This window comes from Anthonomus grandis, chromosome 18, assembly GCF_022605725.1.
Source record: "Anthonomus grandis grandis chromosome 18, icAntGran1.3, whole genome shotgun sequence".
NCBI lineage: Eukaryota > Metazoa > Arthropoda > Insecta > Coleoptera > Curculionidae > Anthonomus > Anthonomus grandis.
In genome coordinates this window covers 709,304-732,084 of record NC_065563.1, presented here as the reverse complement: position 1 = coordinate 732,084, position 22,781 = coordinate 709,304, and the positions used below count along the sequence as shown (strand labels likewise).

The 22,781-nt window shown below is 31.8% G+C and overlaps 1 protein-coding gene and 1 pseudogene across 2 annotated transcripts in view; both read right to left on the bottom strand.

The window, feature by feature from the left end:
* Nucleotides 1–12,673: 12,673 nt before the first annotated feature.
* Nucleotides 12,674–22,781, bottom strand: part of LOC126747039 (putative nuclease HARBI1) — a 35,097-nt pseudogene continuing 24,989 nt past the window's right edge.
* LOC126746839 (uncharacterized) overlaps nt 13,679–22,781 on the bottom strand; it is a 476,426-nt gene continuing 467,323 nt past the window's right edge. Inside the window, exon 2 of one of the 2 annotated variants that reach the window (XM_050455234.1) lies at nt 13,679–13,950. The gene's annotated coding sequence lies outside the window, so the exon portion shown is untranslated. Of the gene's footprint in view, nt 13,951–14,450; nt 14,476–22,781 lie in introns of those variants that run through there. The other variant, XM_050455235.1, reaches the window with a different exon arrangement.

Sequence of the window (22,781 nt, the reverse complement as noted above, 5' to 3'; positions counted from 1 at the left end):
TTTCAGCCTGAAAATCAAACCTCATGCCTCTCAGCTATTGCTCAGACAGGCCAAAAAAGTCATATACTTTTAGCCACAACCCTTGTTACACTGTATACCAAGAATGGAACTCCGGTAACAGTAAGGGCACTTCTAGACAATGGAAGTCAGACTTCCTTTATAACCCAAGATTTATGTAATAAATTAAAGCTTACCTCATATTCAAGAAAACTTGAAATTTCCACTCTTTCTGAGAAGTGTTCAATGTCTGATTTGATGGTGGACATAAAGATATTTCCACATAACAGCACTACCATCAATTTTGATGTCTCTTGTGCAATATTGCCAAAAATAACGTCAAAATTGCCCCAAGTAAATATAAATAGAAGCTCACTAAGCTTACCTCAGAATATTAAGCTTGCTGATCCGACATATTCTGTGCCTGGTCCAATTAATATACTTCTCAGTTGTGATGTTTACAATGAAATATTAATTGATGGACTCATTAAGTTAGGAAAGGGATTACCCACCCTACAAAATACTTACTTTGGATATATTATATCTGGATCTCTTCCTGAAAGTTCCTTGAATTATTAGAGGAACCTGAATTACAATACTCAACCTGAGGAAAACGCTTTAGATATGTCAAACTTCTCATTTTTTGTTCAGACTAGCCCAATATGTGACCCTATACAAAACTCAATAGAATCTCTTATACAAAAATTCTGGGAGGTTGAAGAAATAGAAAGACCTGCACTCGCTTTAGAAAATAAGGCCGAAGAGATTTTTAAGGCCATCACTACTTTCTTGCCAAATGGAAGATTTCAAGTCGATTTACCTTTAAAAACTCCGAATAAATTTCAAAAGTTAGGTGACTCTTTTTATAGAGCAAAACGAAGATTTTTGAATCTTGAATCAAAACTTAGTAAAAATAAGAAGCTCTACTCTGACTATAAATCCTTTATCGAGGAATACATTTCCTTGCAGCATGCTGAAGTTATTCCTCTTACCCTCATGAATGAATTGTCTCACAAAAAGTTCTTTTTGCCACATCATTGTGTGTTACGAGAGGATAATCTTACTACTAAACTCCGGGTAGTGTTTGATGGTTCCATGAAAACCACCAGCGGCATTATGCTTAAAGGCTATTCAATTCAGCCAGAACTCTATGATGTTCTTTTAAATTTTAGACTCTTTAAGTTTGCCTTCACTGCAGACATTCAAAAAATGTTCAGGCAGATCAGAATTAACCCTAAGCATACGTTTTTGCTGAATATGCTGTGGCGTGATTCTCCTTGTGAACAATTGCAATGTCTAGAACTTCAGACAGTGACATATGGCACAAATTGTGCACCATTCTTAAGTACACGTTGTTTAGTTGAGTTGGCAAATTTAAATAAAAATAAATTTCCTCTAGGAAGTATGGCACTCCTAAAAACATGTTACGTGGATGATATTCTCTATTCAACCCATGACCTTGATACATTAAAAAAGACTTATTCTGAAGTGACTCAACTTCTGAACATGGCTGGTATTCATTTACACAAATGGTGCTCCAACTCCACTTTATTTCTCAAGGATATTTCCAACTCATCACAAGAGCAAAATTATATAATTGCTCCAGAAAATGGTTCGAACAAGGTGCTAGGACTCTATTGGGATCCAAAGGGTGACTATTCAGTGTCCTTACCCAATCTCCAAATAAAGAATAGTTATACGAAGAGAGAAGTCCTCTCTATAATAGCTCAAATTTTTGATCCAATTGGTCTCATCAACCCAATCACAGTAATTGGAAAAATAATTATGCAAAAGGTATGGATCGCTAAATTAGACTGGGATGATTGTTTAAGTCCAGATATTCACAAGGAATGGTTAAAGTTTATAACAGAATTTCCCGCTCTCAAGGGTCTAAATGTACCGCGACCATTACTGACTGAAACCAATATCTTAAAACTAGAGTTTCATTCCTTTTCAGATGCCAGCATAAAGGCATATGGCTCCTGTATTTACATGCGTGTTGTTTACTTAAATAAATGTACATCTTGCATACTTATCTCCTCAAAAAGCAGAGTGTCTCCAATAAAAAATATTACACTGCCTAGATTGGAGCTTCTAGGTGCTCTTTTGTGTAGTAAATTGACTAGAAGAGTAGTAACTATTCTACAGGAGCAAATTCCTTGTTCATTTACGGTAAACCTGTGGACAGACTCTGAGATTGTATTAGCATGGATTCGTGCTTCTCCCTCTCGATGGACTCAGTTTGTGTCTAATAAAGTAGCAAAAATACAAGAAGTTGCCTCTAATTATACCTTTAGATACGTAAAATCGAAGGATAATCCAGCGGACATTCTCTCTCGAGGAATGACACCTTCAAATTTGATAAAATCAGATCTCTGGTGGCACGGCCCACCTTTTTTGCAAGATACTAATTTTGACTTAGAAACCTATAATGTACAAATCAATGTTCTAAATCCACCCGAAGAAAAGGTATGTAGTCATCTGAGTAAAGTTACAACGGAACAGTTTTGTGATTACTTATCTAGCAGATTTTCAAATTTTACAAGGCTACAACGTAGCTTTGCGTACTGTTTAAGATTCATTAATAAATATAGGAAATTAGCTCAAGAACAAGACACATCTCTTACAGTAGAGGAGCTTAAAAACTCTGAGAACAAATTAATTGCTTTGGTTCAAAATCAATATTTTTCTACGAAATTAAACAACTCTTGAATGAGAAACCCCTGTTTTACATGGCTAGAATAATTGAACTTTTACCAGGCAAGGACAAAAGAGTCAGAGTGGTTAAGGTATTAACTAGAGATGGAACCTTCACCAGGCCAATTACCAAATTATGTCCTTTGCCTAATGGCGCTAACCAAGACTGTTAAGTGTTCTAAAGAATAGATAATGTGTTAGCCTAATTTATATTGTTGTTAGCATAATTTTAAGTTCCTGAAGATTTTAGTTTAAAGATGTAGAAGTAAGTGTTTTAAGTTTCTAAGTGACTTTAATTTGTAACCAAGTTGTGACCTAATGTTTAGAACTGATTTAATCTAAAGGCTACCTCTGTAATCTTAAATCTAGATAATATGTATCTTTCTTGTGCTTGCAAACTTAACCAGTTACTTTCTTTATTTGAAGTAGTTACTTCAAGGGGGGGGGGAATATATTGTAATTCTACAACGGATAAAAACTGTAAAATCTAAAAGTCAACACAATTTAAAATAAGTTAATCCGCGGCAACGTCGCTTTTCTACCATGCCGCTACCAGCCTTTTGATGTTCTATAAATAACCGCGACCCGCGCGGCGTCTTTGTGTCAGTCGCTCGTCACCTCTCAGCGAGTCGCCTTTGAGCCGTCTCGCGGTATCGTCTCCGTCCAGTTGTAAGATGGAAGACACGCTCGCAGCAAATCAAAATTGAACTTTGTTGTTTTCTCTTGAACTAATTTAACTTTACAACAAAAAACCGCTGCAGAAATTGAAGGCGGTTGAGTGAAGCAGTAATCGGCCCCCATGGTGGAGCAGTTCTTCTTAAATCCTTAAATTTGTAAGTAAGGTCTCTCCTTACATAGGAGAGCGCTACAAGTGATTGGGGCAGAAAAAACGTCCCCACACTTACCCTTATGATAGCCCATATCTTATGTTTCCAATAACAAATTTGAAAATGTAGAACACAACATATAAATAGCCATAAAAAAATCAAAAATTACACCTCGTTTTTTTTCTAATTTAATAGATTAATCAGGTTTAATAATGCTCCCTTTTGTTTATCAGTGATTTTCTCGAAAACTCTTGGGCCGTCGTCCCACCAAAGATACGCGACGGAGACGCGAAGGCGATACGATTTCGCCTGGACACATTCAGACGACATGCAGTTGCCCCACCAAAAATACGCGTTTCGTGTTTCCTACGTTTAGTTGTTCAGTTTAGTTCAAAATGTCATCGAGTGAAGACGAGGATGTGGTTGCAATGTATTGGTATTTGCGGAATAGAAAAAAAAATAAAAAGGCAAGAAAAAGAAAATGATGGGTGCATCCTTTTATTGAGAAAAAATTTAAAAAAATGTTTGTTGCTGCTAAGAAGCTGCACAGACATCCATTAAAATCCAGTTCAGCATTTCGTTGTGCCATAATAAACAAAAAAACAAAACTTCGATAAATGAAAAAAAAACGCCAACACACACAGCTTGAATGTTGCTTCGCAACTGACACGTCCAGTCTCCCGGCAACACGAAGGCGACACGCATTTGGATGTGTCTTCGGCGCAGCGTTGGTGGGGACAACATGATTTTAAAACATGGGTTCGACACGAAAGATACACGCTGGCGACATCGCGGAGATGTGGCGTCGCTGTCGTGTATCTTTGGTGGGACGACGGCCTTAATTATATGGAAAAAATGCAAGAGACAAGTAATTTATATTTTTTCATGGCTAATTAGATGGTGTTGACAGATTTCTAAATTTCTTATAGGAAACATTAAAAGAGCACCCAAAAAACGGGGACTTGCAAATTTCCAAAAGATTTGACGTATAACTATAATCGGTGTTTCAAATAATCGATTTTCTTTAACGCAATTTGCACGGGCTGTAGTTCTGAGGGAGTGCATTTTAGGACACATGTTTATAGGAAACAAAAAGTCTTATTATAACTCCAACAATACGCTCTTAAAATTTTTGCATCGATTTTTGTAATACCCTGTATATATAAGAAAACTAAAAAGTTATTTTTATTTTTTTTATTTATCTATGTAAGAGTAGAACTTTTTTTCTATTTATCGTAAAAAACATCAAACTTCGTTAAAAAAAATGCTTGTACCAACACCCAATATGAAGTGGCTATCCAGGGTAGTTCTTTGGAAAATATATCGATGGATTGTAAAAAATCTATAAATAGGAATTCATTGACAACTTTGCATTAGAATATTTTAAGAATTTTACCATTTTCATAAATAGGTGTGAACTGCGTCAATTTAAATAGAACACTCTGTATATTATATAAATTCTTATCTTAGAGTGAAAATTAAACTGCATTTTATACACCGTTTGTTAAAAAAGTCCCGGACCTCCTTAATAATTTGTGACGCGCCCTTTTATTAAAAGCGTCCCAAATAAAAATTATAGATTTCTTTCAGGGCTACATTAGGAAGATAACTTTATGCATATTATACACCAGTTTTTATAAATTAGTTTTAATTATATTTTAATAAATATGTCTCTTTCTGAGAAAGAAATACTCACACTTCTTATGATTCGAGGCTCCGGGGGTCGCGAGCGATCTTACCAACCAAGACCTTTTCCAATACAATATTTCAAGACCGCCCACCAATTTCGAAATTTACAATGATAAGAAAATTTCAGAGGTTTGAACAAACTGGAGCTTGCAAAGCCGTCAACGAACAGGGAGGCCAAAAACCCGAAGCAATTAATAATCAAAAAAGTATAGAAATACTTTAACGTTCTGTTGAAGACCAAAATTTATCATTACGCCAACCAGACGCTTCTTTTATATCGGTTCGAAATGTCCTTAAACGCAATAAATTCATCCTTATAAAATCACCTTAGTATAGAAATTGCTTGAAGATGATTTTGATCGCCGCTTAGAATTTTGTAATATCATAATGCAAAAATGTGAAGAAAATCGATTTAAAAAAAAAACATGAATCGAGATTTATGGCACAGTTAATCGACATAATTGCAGCTATTGGTTAAATGAAAATCTGCACTGGATGTGTCAAACACATACTAAGTATTCTGAAAACGTAAAGGTTTGGGCAGGTTTATGGTAATAGGTCCATTTTTAATCGAGGATAATTTAAATGCCACCCGATATCTGGATTTGCTAGAATATCAGATAGTACCAAAAATAAAGAAATGCTAATGCAAATTTTCATCAGATAGAAATGGTTTCAACAAAATGACGCCTGTCCTCATTTTGGAGTTAATATAAGAAGATTCTTAGATACAACTTTTCCAAATTGTTGAATTGGAAGATGTGAAGTTAAATGGCCAGCAAGAAGCCCTAATTTTACGCCCCTAGACTACTTTCTCTGGAGTCATTTAAAAAATAAAGTTTATGCAACAAATCGGAAAATGCATAAAAAAATATACCATTTCATTTAAAAAAAGCTAACTTTGGTCTCTACTACTCTTGTGATGCCTCTATATGCAAAATTATTTTCCTAATGTAGATCTGAAAGAGATCTATAATTTTTATTTGGGACACTTTTTGATAAAAGGGCGAGTTCTCGAATTATTAAGAGGGTCCGTGACTTTTTTAACACACAGTATAATGTCCTATATATACCTATCTAAGTCAAACGGCTCTTGATATACTTTAAATGTAGTTTATGTAAGAAATGACGTTGGCAGATCGTCAAAAAATTATATTAAATTTCGGTACGATTTCTACGTACGAAGAGGATTGACTTTAGTCCTATGTGTTGAAGAAAGAAGTACAAAAATGGCATTGAAAACTTTGCTAAAAGTGATTTTTTTAATAGAAATTCAATAATTTTATCGTACCTAAAATGAATCAGAAAAAATTTAATTTAGTGTATATCTTAAAAATCATAAAAATAGGTTTAGACTTTCACATATAACAAAATATATTATGTAGGTTGTTTCATTTAAATTAATGAAGTTAATATCTAGTTCCAGTATAACAAAATTTTCTAGTTGTGCGTCTCTACTGATCTTGACAAGTCGCCAAATTTTCATTTCAATTCATTTCGTATTTATAGTTTTTCTACAATCCATCGATGCAGGTCCCAGAAAACCATCCTTAAAATAAAGAAGCACACTGTAAAAACTAATTTTCAGGTAGTTTGATTGTTTTCTTTTATTTATTTGTTACCGTTTAGAGTTGAATCGAGAAACGCTCGAAGATAACTCTGAAGTAAACCATAGTTTCGAAGAAACTATGATGTGGTATGGAGAATCAGTTAGGAAAGAGGCGGAATTGTTGGAAATGCAAGAAAGGGAAAGGTACGAGGAAGAAGAGAGGCTAAAGTGGATACGGGAGCAACGGGAAGAAAACAGAAAAAGAGAGGAAATCAGGAGAAATTTAAGAAGACAGGAAAGTTGTGACAGCAGAAGGGGTGATGAGAGAAGTAGGAGTAGAAGTAGCAGTTATAGAGTGGATGAAAGAAGAGGTAGAATGCGTGGACGAGGTAGAGGACGAGGAAATGTACAGAGACGAGGTTACACGGGAACCGGTCGTAGAGGTCACGGACAAATGGCGACAGACACCCGGCAACAACAGGCTGGAACAGCAGTAGTTGGGTGTCTGACTTATAATAATAACGCGTCTTTGGTCGCTTTCACAAGGCAATTTTTAAACAAATAAAAAAAATTATTATTTATTCTTTGTTATTTTTTTATCCTCTAAATGTTATTAATTAAAATTGGTAAACATGATTTGAGTTAAACATATATTAAAAACTCTTAATATATTCAAATTCAAAATAAATTTATTAATCAATAAAATAACGAACATCATTAACAATTTACAATAAATAAGCCATTATGATAAATAGAACCATGCCTTGATTATGAAACCGTTAGCACAGATGCAAACCTGTCTAGCAAGGCTCTTTTTTAAAAAACGAATAATAAATAAAAAACAATGAATAGTAATAACTATTAACCTGGCCAATATAAGTACTTTTCTGAATACCAATTTATGATAATACAGTTTTTGATTTTTTTAACAGTAAAAGAAATTTCCGTTAAAAAAATCAAAAACTAAAAAAAGGTAGACGCGCAAGTGGTGCAAAGAAAAACGTGGCATGTTAAAAAATGCTACTTGTAAAGACATTTTATTTTAGATAGAGACAAGCGAATACCATTTATAAAAAATTTATACAGCCATTTTCATAGTTTTTTGCATTTTTTTTAAATTAATTGTATTTATTTCAAATGAAATTAAGCATTCTATTGCTGTTTTTCAAGGAGATAATTTTACATATATTTTTTAAATACTAATGAAAATTGTTTAACATGTTCAGGTAATTTATTCCAAAGTTGATTTTTGAAAATTTGTGTTTCTATGCTGTGGAACTCTAAATAGGTTTATAAATCTTGTGTTATACATATGAAGATGATTTTTAAAATGTTATAAATAAAGGTGTACATATGGCATTTCCTACAATTTTTTTATATTCAAAATATGGTAAATGGTATTTTCAATGCAAAACGCATACAGCAGTTTTGGAGTTTTTTTTATAGGGTAAGCAGTTGTTTCAGTCAGAGAATTAGAATACAAAACATCACAGTAATCGAGCAAAGAAAGGACTAGTGAATACAATACAAATAATATATTTAGTAATAAATGGTAAATAGTTTTTTAGACCATACAGTTTTTTTAGGTGTATATATACAATTTTAAGCTTACTTTAGCGCTAAGCTTACGAATTTAAAATGTAATACCGCTTTCAAAATACACGCCTAGATTTTTGACCTCATTCACTACTGGTAGCTGAACACTGCTAATCTGTGCATGAAAATTAGAAGAAACCTGAAAAACATTTTTGCCACAACCCAGTATTATTGAATACTCTTTTGTCAAATTAGGTATATATATATATATACAGGGTGTCCCAAAAGTGATGGATCAAACTCAAACAGGAGATAGAGGGAGTCATTTACAATCAAAATCACCCCCTATGTTATGCAATTGTGAATAGGTTAAAAGTTATAGCCATATATGTGTATTTTTTTAATTCCAGCACCTTTGTCAAATGCTTTTAAAAAAATTATACAGGTGATTAAACAATCTGTTTTTTTTTATTGTACCTAGAAATGATGGGTCTCTCCAACAAAAATATGTTTCTTAAACATTACTTTTTAAGAGCACTAGAAAAACAATTTTTTTGATGCCATTTTTTTGCGAAGAAAATATAAGACATGCGAGTGACCCTGAACCTTAAAAACTTCTTTAAATCATACTGATTCCAGCAAAGTACAACTTGAATAGATTATTAAAATTTCTTATTGTCTAATTAAATTTTTATTTTTTTAAGAAATAAGCAAAAAAAATATTCCATGGCTAAATCAATATTTTGCTTTATTATTTTACGAAAAAATAATAAAATTAAGATAGTAGTCTAAGTAGTAGTATAAAGTGTCTCAAAAATATTTAAAAGTACTTAAGTATGTCGACTTCTAATACTGACCAATTTATCTGCGGTTATTTTGAAGAATGTTGATTTGTCGTGTTTTTTGTCGTAAACAAAATTTAAAAATAATTTAAAATAGGTAGTGTTGTGTTGTCCAGGTACTGGCTAAGTACATACAATTTTGTATTATTTATACAACTGAACACATAATGCCTTATACCGTCCGTGAGTATGCAGAAATGCATTATGTTTATGGATTTTGTAATGGAAAAGCTCGAGCGGCTGAAAGGGAATATCGTGAACGATATCCTGACTACAGGGTGTTTCAACGAGTGCATAACGCATACGTGGAGGCGCAGATTCCTGGAAATCCTCGCAGAATAGGAAGACTCCAATATATTTACAAATATAAATTAAGCTAGATTAACAGCATTTCAGATAAAACCTTTTATATTGCTCACAATAGGCAGTTTTTAATATATTGCTTAACCGTCGAAAATATGTATAGCAAATATAAACGTTTTCGACATTTTACGGTGTTGAAAATTTAACATTTTTCTAACAGCAATAAGTACACATCTTCTAAAGTGTTATCAAACCCAGACATTCTAGTTATGCGATTATCATCACATTTCCACCATTGATCGTTATTATTAACTATAGATGTATAATGACCAGATCCAATGGTATTTCCATGATGCTTAACAACACTCTTTACTCGGAATATTTGATCATCCAAAATAACACTTTCAGAAGCAAAATTGTAAAATTTGGTATTTATCTTATTCCCTTGAGGGCCAATTCTCTGAAGACATACTACCAAATATTTATGGCAAATAACCACTGAGCGTGTTTTTAGATTATTGTTACAGTATGGGCATAATCTATCAGAGTCTTTTAGCATTAACATTGAATTAAAATCAATTAAATTCCCACAGTTTTCAGGAAAATAAAGAAAATGAGTGTATATTAATTGTTCATTTTCATTCATATTAATATTATAGTGTTGACAATTTAAAAGTTCATGACTATTAGCTTTTATGAAAATGCTAAAATCATCTGCATCTAATTTTCTAATTAAAGATTGACAAAATGATTGAGCGTCCATTTGTTGATTTACAGCAAAATTTTCACCATTTCGACCAGACACCAATTGTCGAACTTTTAATGTGGAATTAATTTTGGTCAGCATAATATCATTTAGAGTACTGTTTAGCGCTGTATTTCGTTTTGAAATGGAAAAGCGAAATTCAGGTAAAGATAAAAATGACTGTACAATGCTATTTGCATAACATGATACCATATCGAGATTTAATAAAGCAGGTGGTTTAGTAAATAAGTTGAGGTTGTTTTCGTCATTTGAACTAATATCTACTACCATATTGTCATTTTTATTTTCTACGCTTTGATAAGAAGAGATAGATAATGAACTTTGTGTTTGTAAAATTTGCATTTGCTTGGTATTAAATTTTAGTTCAGTAGAGCCTATTTGTTTATTTATTTGTTTAGAGACTTGTTTTGTTTATTTTTATCAACAATTTTTACCTGCTTAGGAATAAAACCTTTATCATAAATACTAACCACTAGTGACTTATGGTGACTATACACAGTATTATAAATATTGTAACTCAAATTATTAAAATTACTAAAAAGCCAATCAATTTGAGTTTTTGATTTTGTAGTTGATTCGCCAACACTCAATTTGCAACTTAAACCTTTAGATGTTAAATAATTTTTTAAACCATTTTCATCTTGATTAATAATATCTTGATTAAAATCACCGATGATTAGGATATCACTTTGTTGATCAATAATGTCTTCCAAAGATAATTTAGCTTGTGCAATGCTCAATTTTGGAGGAACCTAAATCGCTATGACATGAATGTCATTCAAGTAAAATGTAATTGCTTGAAAAATTATACCAGAGAAATCTTTGGTGTATTTTTTCACTGACCTAATTTTTGCTAATACATTTTTTTTCTGGAAACAAACGATGCCAAACGGTTTTCTTACAGTTTTATCGTTACATATGTTAGCAAAAATTTGAAAATCATTTAATTTTATATTTTTTATGTTTTTATATAACCAGGTTTCAACAAAAATTAGGAAATGTGCATCTTTAAAAATAGGATTATTTTTTATAAAATTGATATTTTTTGGTAGACTTTGCACATTTTGGTAAGCAATAATGTATTTGACATTAGAATCATTAAGGTACTGAGTGTCATACCTGGACGTTAAAAGCTTGTTTTTTTGCATATTTACCAATTCCTTATAAGCAGGATCCTTTTCGGTTGCTGGTTTAGGGGCCTTAAACTTACCAATTATGTATAGGCCACTAAGCTTTGTAGCCCTACTGCATGCAACATAGGTACTGGTTCTCGCCATTCCATTACCAATGTGAACAGCTACTTGTTCATAGGTGGCACCTTGAGTTTTGTGGATTGTAATTCCTTCACTGATTAAAAGAGGAAACTGAAGACGCTCAACGTGAACATTGCTGCCTTTTTGAATTTTAACAGCTCTGGCAGCTCTTTTTATGGGCGTTCAAGTGTATAATACACCCATAGACTTCCTAAGGGATTCGTTTCTCTTGCGGCATTCCTGACCTGACTTGGAATCGAAGAACTCCATCCACACTCTGTATGGAATTTTATTTTGGTCATAGTCTATTTGACGCAGGATACCTGTAGCACCATTGACTATTCCATCACTAGTGTCCACATTCATTCAAATCATATATTTGCCATCTACCTGCAATATTAAATTTAACATTAGGCCAAAACTCTCAGCTGTTTTTAATTTTTTTGCTTGTTCCAGAAATAAATGTTTGAGTAGTTCTGAGCAACTTCCTTTGATGACGTCTCTGGCCTGACTTATTGCTCGCTCGGTCTGAAATGTAGAAAGCTTCATTTCATTAAATGCATCTACTTCTCTATTAGTGGCAAATAAATGCATAGTGTCTTCAGGAATTAGATCAATATTGTCAACTTCCCTGGACTTGATCAATTGCACATCTTCGTCGGTCATTTTACCAAACGCCATATTATTTAGGGCAACTGCAAAAGACTTGTCTTCTTTTTGTCTCATTATTTCTGTAAGTTCAAAATATCTAAAATGATCCCACAAATAAGTTCCACATAATTCTTTATACGGATTAGATTTTACTGGAAAGAAAATAAACATATCTCTTACTGGCGGCAGTTGACGATTATCGCCGCATAAAATTATTGGAATATTTCCAAAGATGGCGTCAGATTTAAAAATTTGCTGCAATCTACTGTTAATATGGTCAAACAATCTGGCACCAACCATGGAATAGGTAAGTTATAGTAAACATAGCGATAGGTAATGATAATGCGGAATGTAAAGTTATACCTCCGATATTAAATGCCGCTTTACCTGCAGGCGCACAAAGTAAAACTTTTAAACTTTCGGGATTATTACCTGGTATTGAGTTGAAATGCCGCAATAACGACTGGGTTATTGCCGTAATCAGGTGACTTTTGCCTGTACCTGTTGGACCACTAAGTGTGCAGTAGAAAGTTTCCCCTTCAATTACACTGTCTTGCACGACATTAAGGAACTGATACTGCTTGTGATTGTTTGCTTATGAGGGCTTCATACTCTAAATCGCTTATTTGATGAGGCGTTGGGAAAGCGATACGTTTTACTGGCGCTTCGTCGTCTTTCTTATCGATGATGTGATTAAATGGATCATAAATGGGGTTGTCTAATCCATAAGGCATAAACTCATCATCGATTTCTCCACCGAATCCACCATCGTCTAGTTGATTGGATCGGTCTTCGGCAAGTTTCAGTGCTTCGTCGATTACCTGTTCATCTAAAACATTGAACTTTTGTCGATTTGCAACAATCTCTTGGTATCGATCTTTGTATATGGTCTGTTGATCAATGTTCTCATTTTCAACTTCATCCACTTCATTTCTCCATGGGATGTATAACATTATTTGTTCTCTGTAATAGTTAAGAGGGTCTTGTTGAAGTCCATAACTACGGTAAGCAAAAATTTTTAGCATGACCCCTTTTAACTAAAACGCCACTTCCATCTTTTAAGGGTAAACCATTAGCCTTTGTTTCTGCTTGTTTCTTAAAGAAATCATAATAGGCCGCAAACTCAGCCAAACATATGTTTTCCATCTCATCAGGCCGCTGTTCATAATGTTCTATAAGACCTTCACAATAAATATTGGGATCGTCATTGTCCATTTCTTTAAGTTGTGCTAATGGTTTTAACATTTTGGTCCTTTCCCTGATTGGATTTGTATGGATGTATACATAGGAGGTACAGGTGTCATGCATCGGTAGTTGTAACACGCAGTAGGCGGCTTCCTGGGCACTTACTTCGCTCGCATTTAAGAAAGCTGCTGCAAGAGATTTAAGTTTGCCCTTAACATCTAAATTACCTTTTTTAATTCCTTCCATAGTCTTCATTAAAATATCAGATACACCTCTTTGAGACTTATTGATATAGTTGACTATGTAGGTGCAACAACCATATGGCTCAAAAACTAATTGAATGTCCATGTTGCTCTTCATCATAGAGAACATTTCAGCATTAAAGTTGTTAATAAATCCATCTTTTGGCTGCCTTTCTAAAAATAAAGTAGTTTTAAATATGTTGTTCTGTATAACATTAAGATACTCATCCTTAGACATACCAAGGTCAGCCAAAAAGTTTTCGAATGACAAATCTGGTTTATCTTTAAGCCTACGCATTATCATCAAAAACTTTTCAGACATGGCCTTACGTAAATCCGCTTCCTTGGTTTTGTCAATTTTTATTGGCGTTAGAATTACCGATTTATCCATTGGAAGGTATGGGATACCATACCTGCAAACTTTGTGTCCCCGCACTTCTTTTTGACACGATTTAGAATGATGATGCGTATTAAACTGAATTATATCACGGACACTTTCTAAATCACTATTACAGGTAATATTACAGGTTCGCGAATTCGGCACACTCTTTGAAACTTTCTGGTGTTTCTTGGAATTTTGGAGCATTGGATAACCACAATAACTCGTGAACATGAGGAGATCCGCGATGTTGAAATTCTATGCGGTAATAATGATGCTCTATGGGATTTTGTTTAAAGGGTCCACTTTGACTTTTCATATGCTTGAATAGCAGTTTGAACCGATAATCAAAGTACCTGGCACAAGTTATCGGATCTGTTCTAATTAAGCGAGTTTTTTCTAAGTAGGGCATACTCGCGGCCTCCTCTAAAGTAACATCTTTTTGATCAACAACTTGTGCTAATATGTTGATTAATTCAGGCCATGCTGTTTCGGCTGCTGAAACTGTAAATCATGCACAGTAATTTGGTCTTTTCGTGCTTCCAATAAGCAGGTGAACCTGCAATTCTACTAAGAAAATGGAATCCCATGTCACTTCGAATCAGCTGGTCTAGAAAATTTGCTTGCCTTACTTGTCCAGCTGTATATTTTCCATCCTCATTCCTTTTTTTCTGAGACGTGTTGCAATTGCACTAGATAATTGTTTTAGTTGACGTTTTTTAAATGTATACAACAGTCTGTCCTTGCAAATCGCCTGTCTTTGTGCTGGAGTAGTATTTTCGTCTGGTCAGAATAGGAGAATTTTGTAAGAAATTGCTTAGCATGTCCACAGAAAAGTGTAGGAAATGAGAGTTCATCGCTAAACTGGTCCAGCATCAAATGTATTGGCGTTTTACCTTCTCCTGGGGCAAAACAGATATTTTCTAGGTTGCATTTGTCAAGCAAAGTTTCTTGGCCCCCCGGATTTAAGGGTTCTTCTTCTTCATCTAAGAATTCATCCAAATTGTAAATGTTGTTTTTTTCAAATGAAGATTCTGCTTGGATATTTTTATCGTCATTCTTAGATTCTAGGGACACTTCCATTGTTTCGAAAAACGCATTATCGAACAATTCTTCAAAGTTTTCACTGCACCCTGTTTTAAAATCCACGTCCACCACTTTTGAGCCTTCATTTAAGATCTGTGTAGAGGATTCTACTTGAGATCGTATATAGTCATTAATATTTTTTTCCCAATCATCCGATTGCCTTATACCTTCTTGTATGTAAAGAGGTTGTTGACACAAAAATTTTGCTGCTTTTAAAACAACTGCGGGCCGTATGGTTTCCAGGAGATAATCATTTTTATAATTCATTTTTCTCTTGAGCTTAACCTGAATAGTTTGTGTCTCCTCTACATTTCTAGGCAATAATTTGGTCGAAGTATCTATATTTATAGGGACATTGACTATTTGGCCAGTTATGTAACACTGTCGTGCATGAAAGGTAGCCTGGCCGACACCATCCTTTCTTCAAGGATAGTCAGATCTTTTAGCTCAACTGGTATAGGGTGAACAATATTATGATAGCCGGACCAGAACTTTGGCAATTGTCCTTTATAAATATTTGATGAGCAAGACTTGCAGAAGAAACCCCCATCATCATTGCAAATTTGTGTAGTGAATTGGTTTCCAAATTTGTTTTTTAGCACTTGTAGATCTATTTTTTTACATGAAGTGGGAAACCATAATCGCAAACAACAGCTGCAAACAATGGTGGGGCCTTTTCTTAATGCTAGTTCAAACTTTGTTGGGCAATTGGTTCTAGTATGTTCCACCTCCTTTTCATTATTCTCAATTTCATCTGTATGGGATAGCTTTTTAAAAGAATCAGAAACTTTTTGTTTTTTCTGAGTTACAGTTTTTGATGACAATGCAGCATTGTCATCAATAACCGTTAATGATTTTCGCTTATTAGACTCAGTTACAATTTTATTAAAATTTACCTTTCTTGTACTATCCTCTGGAATCTTATCTTTGGGCAACTTGTTGCAAATGTACTTCCTTAATTAAGGTTTCTAAATTTTTCTAATTGGTACAACTCTCTTTTTTTGCCAGCTTCTTGGATAAATATTTTTCTTTTTTCTGGAGGCGCTTTGTCTTAGCAGACTTTTTACTCATTTTTGGCATCTGAAAAATCAACTTGCTTTACAATACAATACAAATAAATATATTACTGTATATTACTGTATACTATATATATATATATATATATATATATATATATATATATATATATATATATTTGTAACATCATAGCATTAATTTTCCACCTAGACGACTCAATGTCTGTATGGGCAGCACATACATGATCTAATATTTTAAAAATAAATAACGTATATGGTTACCTAGACAGAAACTAAGCAATCAATAATTACAAAAACAGAACATATATTGTATTATATGTACCTACACACATACATATCACATATTCAAATAAAAACATCCTACATTTTTTACTAAAATTTTTAATTTGGTTTATGCTTCTAACTGTTACAGGTAAGATATTGTACAACTTTAGAGCCAAATAAATGAAAGATTTTAAATTTAATGTTTTATGACTAACTGGTAATACTAAGTATCTATTCACATTTTGCAGTGTTTGATAAAGATGATCTATTTCTTTCTTCTCTTTTTTATGAATAAAAATGCAAGTTGATAAAATAAATAATTTTTGAACATTGAAAATTTGTTTATTATATAACAGATTGGTTGTATAAAATTTACTTTTTTTATTTATTACTTTTAGAATGTAGTTTTAGACAATTTGTAGAGGTTTTAAACTACATTAGGTTCCTCGCCATACAACTATTCCACAACCCAATATAGATTCTACCAAGGATTTATAAATTAAAATTGACAAGTTAGCATTGAAGATCTTCCTTAAAATACAAAACTTATATTCTAATTTCCTAACTTTAGATGCTACATTATTTATGTGATGTGTCCATTTAAGATTTTGATCTATAATAACACCAAGATATTTTGTTTGATCACAAGATTTTATTTCATCACTATCACTCACTCATATATAATCAAAAGGTGGCCTACTAGTCATTTTTGAGGAAAAAGCTACTGTGTTTTTTGAAGGTTCAGTGACAATTTAAAAATGGTCTAGCCAATGTTTGACTTTATTAAATCTTAATTTAACCCTTTCTTTCGTTTCCCCCCATGTCATTTCTTTAAATATTAAGGCTATCATCCGCGTATGAAATAACTTCGGCATCAATTTTTATGTTAAGTAAATAATTTATGACGTATGTAATAAATAAAATAGGTCCAAAAATTGTACCTTGTAGTATGCCAGTTTTAATTTTCATCAGGCCACTTGTTAAGTTATTTATTTTAGTACATTGGGGTCAATCTAATAAGTAGCTTCTAAACAGTTTCAGCACAGTGTCTCTAATACCATAATGCTCTAAAATATCCAGAAGTTTGTTGTGAGGCACTGTGTCAAATGCCTTTGCAAGGTCCAACACAATAAACAATCGTTTCAAGGCTGTTATTCATGTTTGTAGAGATTTTAGAGGTAAGACGCTGTATTGCATCAGTGGTTTTAGCCCCTCTGTAAAAGCACATTAAATTTTTGATAATACATTTTTGTCAAAAAAAAATTTAACCAGCCTGCACTTTACTGCTTTCTCAAAAATGTTTGCTAGATTACTTATCAAACTATTGGGCTAGTAGTTTTGAATTTTATTTTTTGATTCTGATTTGTGTATCAGGGTAATAACAGATTCTTTAAAATGAGATGGGACTATTTCGCTTTTAAATATTAAGTTAATGATATATGTTAGAGGAGATATTATAAGTGAAATGACATGTTTTTAATAAATGCACAGATATTCCATCTTCATCTGGGGCACAATTTATATGTGGTTAATGATTTCTGTCTCTGATACAGAATTTAAGAACATGGAGCAGCTTAAACTATTGGTTAACTGAGGCGATGTATTTGGTACAGAAATTTTTTGTTCTAGTTTTGTCCCGACATTTATAAAATAATTATTGCAGAAGTTTACAATTTCTGTCTCACTTTTAAATTCTGTATCATCATCTTTCGTGATTTTAATTTGCTTATTACTCTTTATTTTTCATGCGGTTTATTGTTTCATACATTTTTTTATATTGTTGCTGTTGCCTGTAATTTCTTTTTTGTAGTAATTATATTTAACTTTATTAATTAATGTTGAGGTTATTTCGGTAGGCTTTATATTCTGACTCAAATAAAAGAATTGGATTTTTTAATAATCTCCTTTTTAGATTATCTCTGTGCTTTATTGAGGTAATTAATCCATTTGTAATCCATGGCTGGGCTTTTTTGTTGGGTTTTTTTCCAGTTTTGACAACCACCTTAGAATGTTCTGTGGAATTCATTAAGTGGGATACAAAGAAAGTTTCTGTTTTAAAATATCATAATTAATTTTATATTGGATTTTTGTTGCTTGTTCTTTTTGTTCTGGGTTTTTGCAAGAATTGCGTTTAGTGACGTTAATCATGATTGGGTAATGGTTAGTAATATAGGTGTCTAAAATAAATGACTCAAAAAAGAGCTGTTGTATTCTACTTTTAATAAAGAGATAGTCAATGCATGTTCCTGTATCATATCATGTGGTATTATTGATATAGGATGTATAGCCAAACCTTGCTAAAAAGCAAAGGTATTCATGCACAGTTGGGTCATTTACTGCTTTAAGATTTATATTAATATCTTCTGTAAAAATTTGAATCATATTGCTTGACTTGCTAATATTCAGATAAATCCCCAACAAAAAACTAATCATTTACCTTAGGTGATTTATAAATTGCAAATACACCAAAAGAGTAATCACAAAACTCAAATGTGATTCTACTTAACATTACCTTTGATTTTTTCAATTTATTATGAGTGACTTCTGGATTTAATGTGGATCTGATCAATATAAGAATCCCATCATATCAATTAAAGTCTCCCTGATTATAGTAAGTGTCATACCCTGCAATTTTGTACAGATCGCAAGAATTTAACTTAAAGCATTCAGTCAATATGAATATATCACAATATGTGAGCTTGCCCCGTTGAAACAGTAATAACAACTTATCAAAATTTACCTTGGCACTTCTTATATTTTTGAACAACATTTATTAACCTAGGTGATTTACTTACTAATTCATACAATGGCTCCAACTCCATTAGCCGTCCCACTCTACCTTCAGTCAAATTGTCAAGTTCATTTAATATTACTTCTTGAGGTTTGTACCATAAAGATCCATAATCGATTTTATTTCTTAAATGTTTTAAATGATATTGGCATGTGGGACAATTAATGTTATTGGCTGCATGATGTGGATCATATTAATATCAACATTTTTGTTAGCTTCAACACAGTTTTAAAATTTCTTAATATTGCTGGAACAATTTGTAGCTCCACTTCTATGTCTGTTCTTGTGAAAGAACCCTTAACACTTAAAATACCTTAGCTATATTGAAAAGTTGTTGATACATAATACAGAACAAACTATATCACTTTCATTAAAAAATTTTTATGTATATGTTCTATAAGAATTTCAAAATATTCCTATTTTAGATTTTAGGTCTTATGTAGAATTGTTGTAGTATAACTTAAATTATAGAAATTACAATATTTGTGGATAGAAGTTTAAATTGCATAAATTTTATGTAAAAATAAAAGCAGTACTCTTATTTATACATTGGCTAAAATTAGCCTCTAAATAAATCAAAAACAATGTTAATTAGCAGTAATGTTAACTATTATAATTCAATGAATAAAGTGGTAGTGGTAAACTGGATAAATGAAATAAAGTATCCGGGCTTTATAATTAATAATGAACGATTAAGAATGATCTTTAAATAAGATGCAAAAAGATTGTAAATATTTTTTTGCCAAGAATTCCTAAATATCTGTCTGTATCTAGATGTAAATAATACTATGGTGACTTATACACTCTTTTAAACAGAAATTGTACATTTCAGCCATCATTTTATCTTCAGGCTTAAAAAGGGACTAGTTCCCACATATTTTAACCAATATATAATGTCAAGAGCCGGAATTTATTTGTAGGCTACTTAAAGTTCAATTAATTTTCACCTTGTAAGAATAAATAAAACATCAATAATAATCTCATAATTTAATTTAATTATAAATGATTTTAGTTATTAAGGTGCTGTGTTTTTAATTTCTTGTGTTCATCTTCATGATATTATAATTTACTACTTAATATTGCTTAATAACAATATTTTTTTAACAATAAAATAAATAAAAATATCATTAGGATTGTTTTTATTTTAATAATTTAAATAGTAAAATTTATAAATATTAGTACTAAATATTTATTAAAAAATAAAAAAAAATATTAATATTTAGGCTTATGAGTAATAAATGCACTTTTTAAAGATGTCAATATTTCCATAGCAATAACTAGAAAATTGAATCCCATTAAGATCATAGTAGACATAAATTGGCATCATTATCATAAAAAATACTGTAAATATTTAGAATAGACTCAAAATAAATAATACGAGAATAAAATGCTTTACTTAAAAAATCATTTTAGTTAAATGTAAGCAGATAGACAATAATTAGGTTTAATTTTTGCTAGGAAAAAAACTTTCTAGAAAGTTTTTATAAAGAATTGTATGGCTACTTTAAAAATTACCATTTGACTAAAAGGATATTTATATATGTATATATTTTTCTTCATTTGTTTCATATAATAACAGTTATTTTCTTTCCTCTTTATATGTTTAAAAATTAATTTACACATCTGAGTGGTATACACTTTATAAAATACTTTTACTTTAGATCTCTAAGACACCCTAAGTAGAAATCATATCTATAACATACACATCTTTTTCATGTGTAATCACATATTTATACGATGAATAAATTCTAAAACTGAGAAATATTATAATATTGATAATATTATTGCTTGAGATCCTAGAAACAATAGAAAATTAACTTATAGCTAAAAATTGTTGATATTGCTCAAAATTACCACAAAAGAAACATTAAGAAATTCTAAAGGCAATTTTATAACTCATATGTCAAGATTTACAATATAAATAGATTTTAAGATTACTGTAATCATAATATGCTTAAATTAACATAAAAACCAAATAATACAATAGAATTCAATGATCCAAATTTGTCCAAAATTTTTGCTTGCTGGCTTGGTTTATCACTGTTGCAAAGCAAAATGCAGATCTAATAAGCCTAATAATTATTATTGCTAACCTAAAAACTATAATAAATTGATAATTAACACTCAAATAACTTAATAACTAAAAACTGTTTATAACACTTTATAACACACGAATATTCCTCAAAATTAGCATAAAAGAAATTTCCGCGGAAATTTTACTCTTTGATGCAAAAACGGAATATAAAATGGCCGTTTATTTTCCCTGGATACGCGAGTTGCCGACCGATGCTCTTTTGTTTTTGTTTATTATAAATCACGGCTAACTTCGTACGTGTAGCTTTAAGGTAGCTTCCCGGTGTAATGCGATGATGCGCAACGGCACATTTAACCATCATTTAACCATCGTCGCCACTGACGATATTTTTCCACCATCTATAGATTACAACTTGTAATGTTGTAATCTATAGACGGTGTTTTTCTTTTGGAAGTTTATCCAGTTTGAATTATTTTATTGTGATGATCATAAGATTTGATGAATAAGTTTTTGGATCCATAATTATTTAAATTAAATAACTGCGAATTAAGTAATTAAATATAATTTTCAATTTCGTGTTTGTGACCCAATATCTTCAATATTGCGGAGGGTTGTTGGGTGGGGTCAGAAATAAAACAGAAACCTGTTTACCTAAATGTCGACGTTTCGACTTATATTAAGTCATCCTCAGGACACTGAAATGGATTCAAGTAATTACAGAGATAAAACAAAGTAATTTCAAGTACATAAAAAACACTATTAAAATAAATGTTCCTTAAGTTACAGAAATTAAAACAACAAAAAACAAAAACCACGACACAGTTAAAATTACATTCAGGTACAATCCGTTAAAAAAAATTTTTTATAAAAAAAAACAGTATAAAATTATTATTTTTTTTTTTTTTTTTTTTTTTTTTATATACATTACACCTCTTACCTAAGTCTAGGTTTTTTAAGTTATAATTAAAATAGGAGCGTAGAGTTATTTTTAACATGGGTTAAATTGTAGGTGTTACTGTGGGCAAACTAGAGTCCTGAGGATGACTTAATATAAGTCGAAACGTCGACATTTAGGTAAACAGGTTTCTGTTTTATTTCTGACCCCACCCAACAACCCTCCGCAATATTAAATATAATATTTAAATGAAGGATTTATTTATTTGAAAGGAATATTTTCATCAATTTTTAAATATTATATAAAAATTAATTATAAATGATAAAAAAGCCAAGAAAAAAAACTTTATTTTATTTTTTTCTATAATCTATCTAAATCTATAAGTTTTTAAATAAAGAATTTAAAGTAAAAGTTTTTAAGTTGTTTTAGGGAAAATGGATTTAGGACTATACAGGCTAATATTAAATGCCACAAATCAATGCGTTCAGCCGAATCTCCGCATCGATACTCTAATGTCACTCAGCAGATTAGCGCTTAGGGTCAACCGCTAACGTCAGCTGAACGTATCCATTGTTTAAATAACAGGGAGCACGGACTATAATTTGGTTGCTGGCCAAACCGACATATGCTACGTTCTCGATTTGGTCGCTGGAACTCGATCGGACGCTAGCATGCATAGTACCTATATATGTATTTTATCAGTTTTATATAAATATATATATTTATCTTATATTGTGGAAATATGTATGAAAAAAAG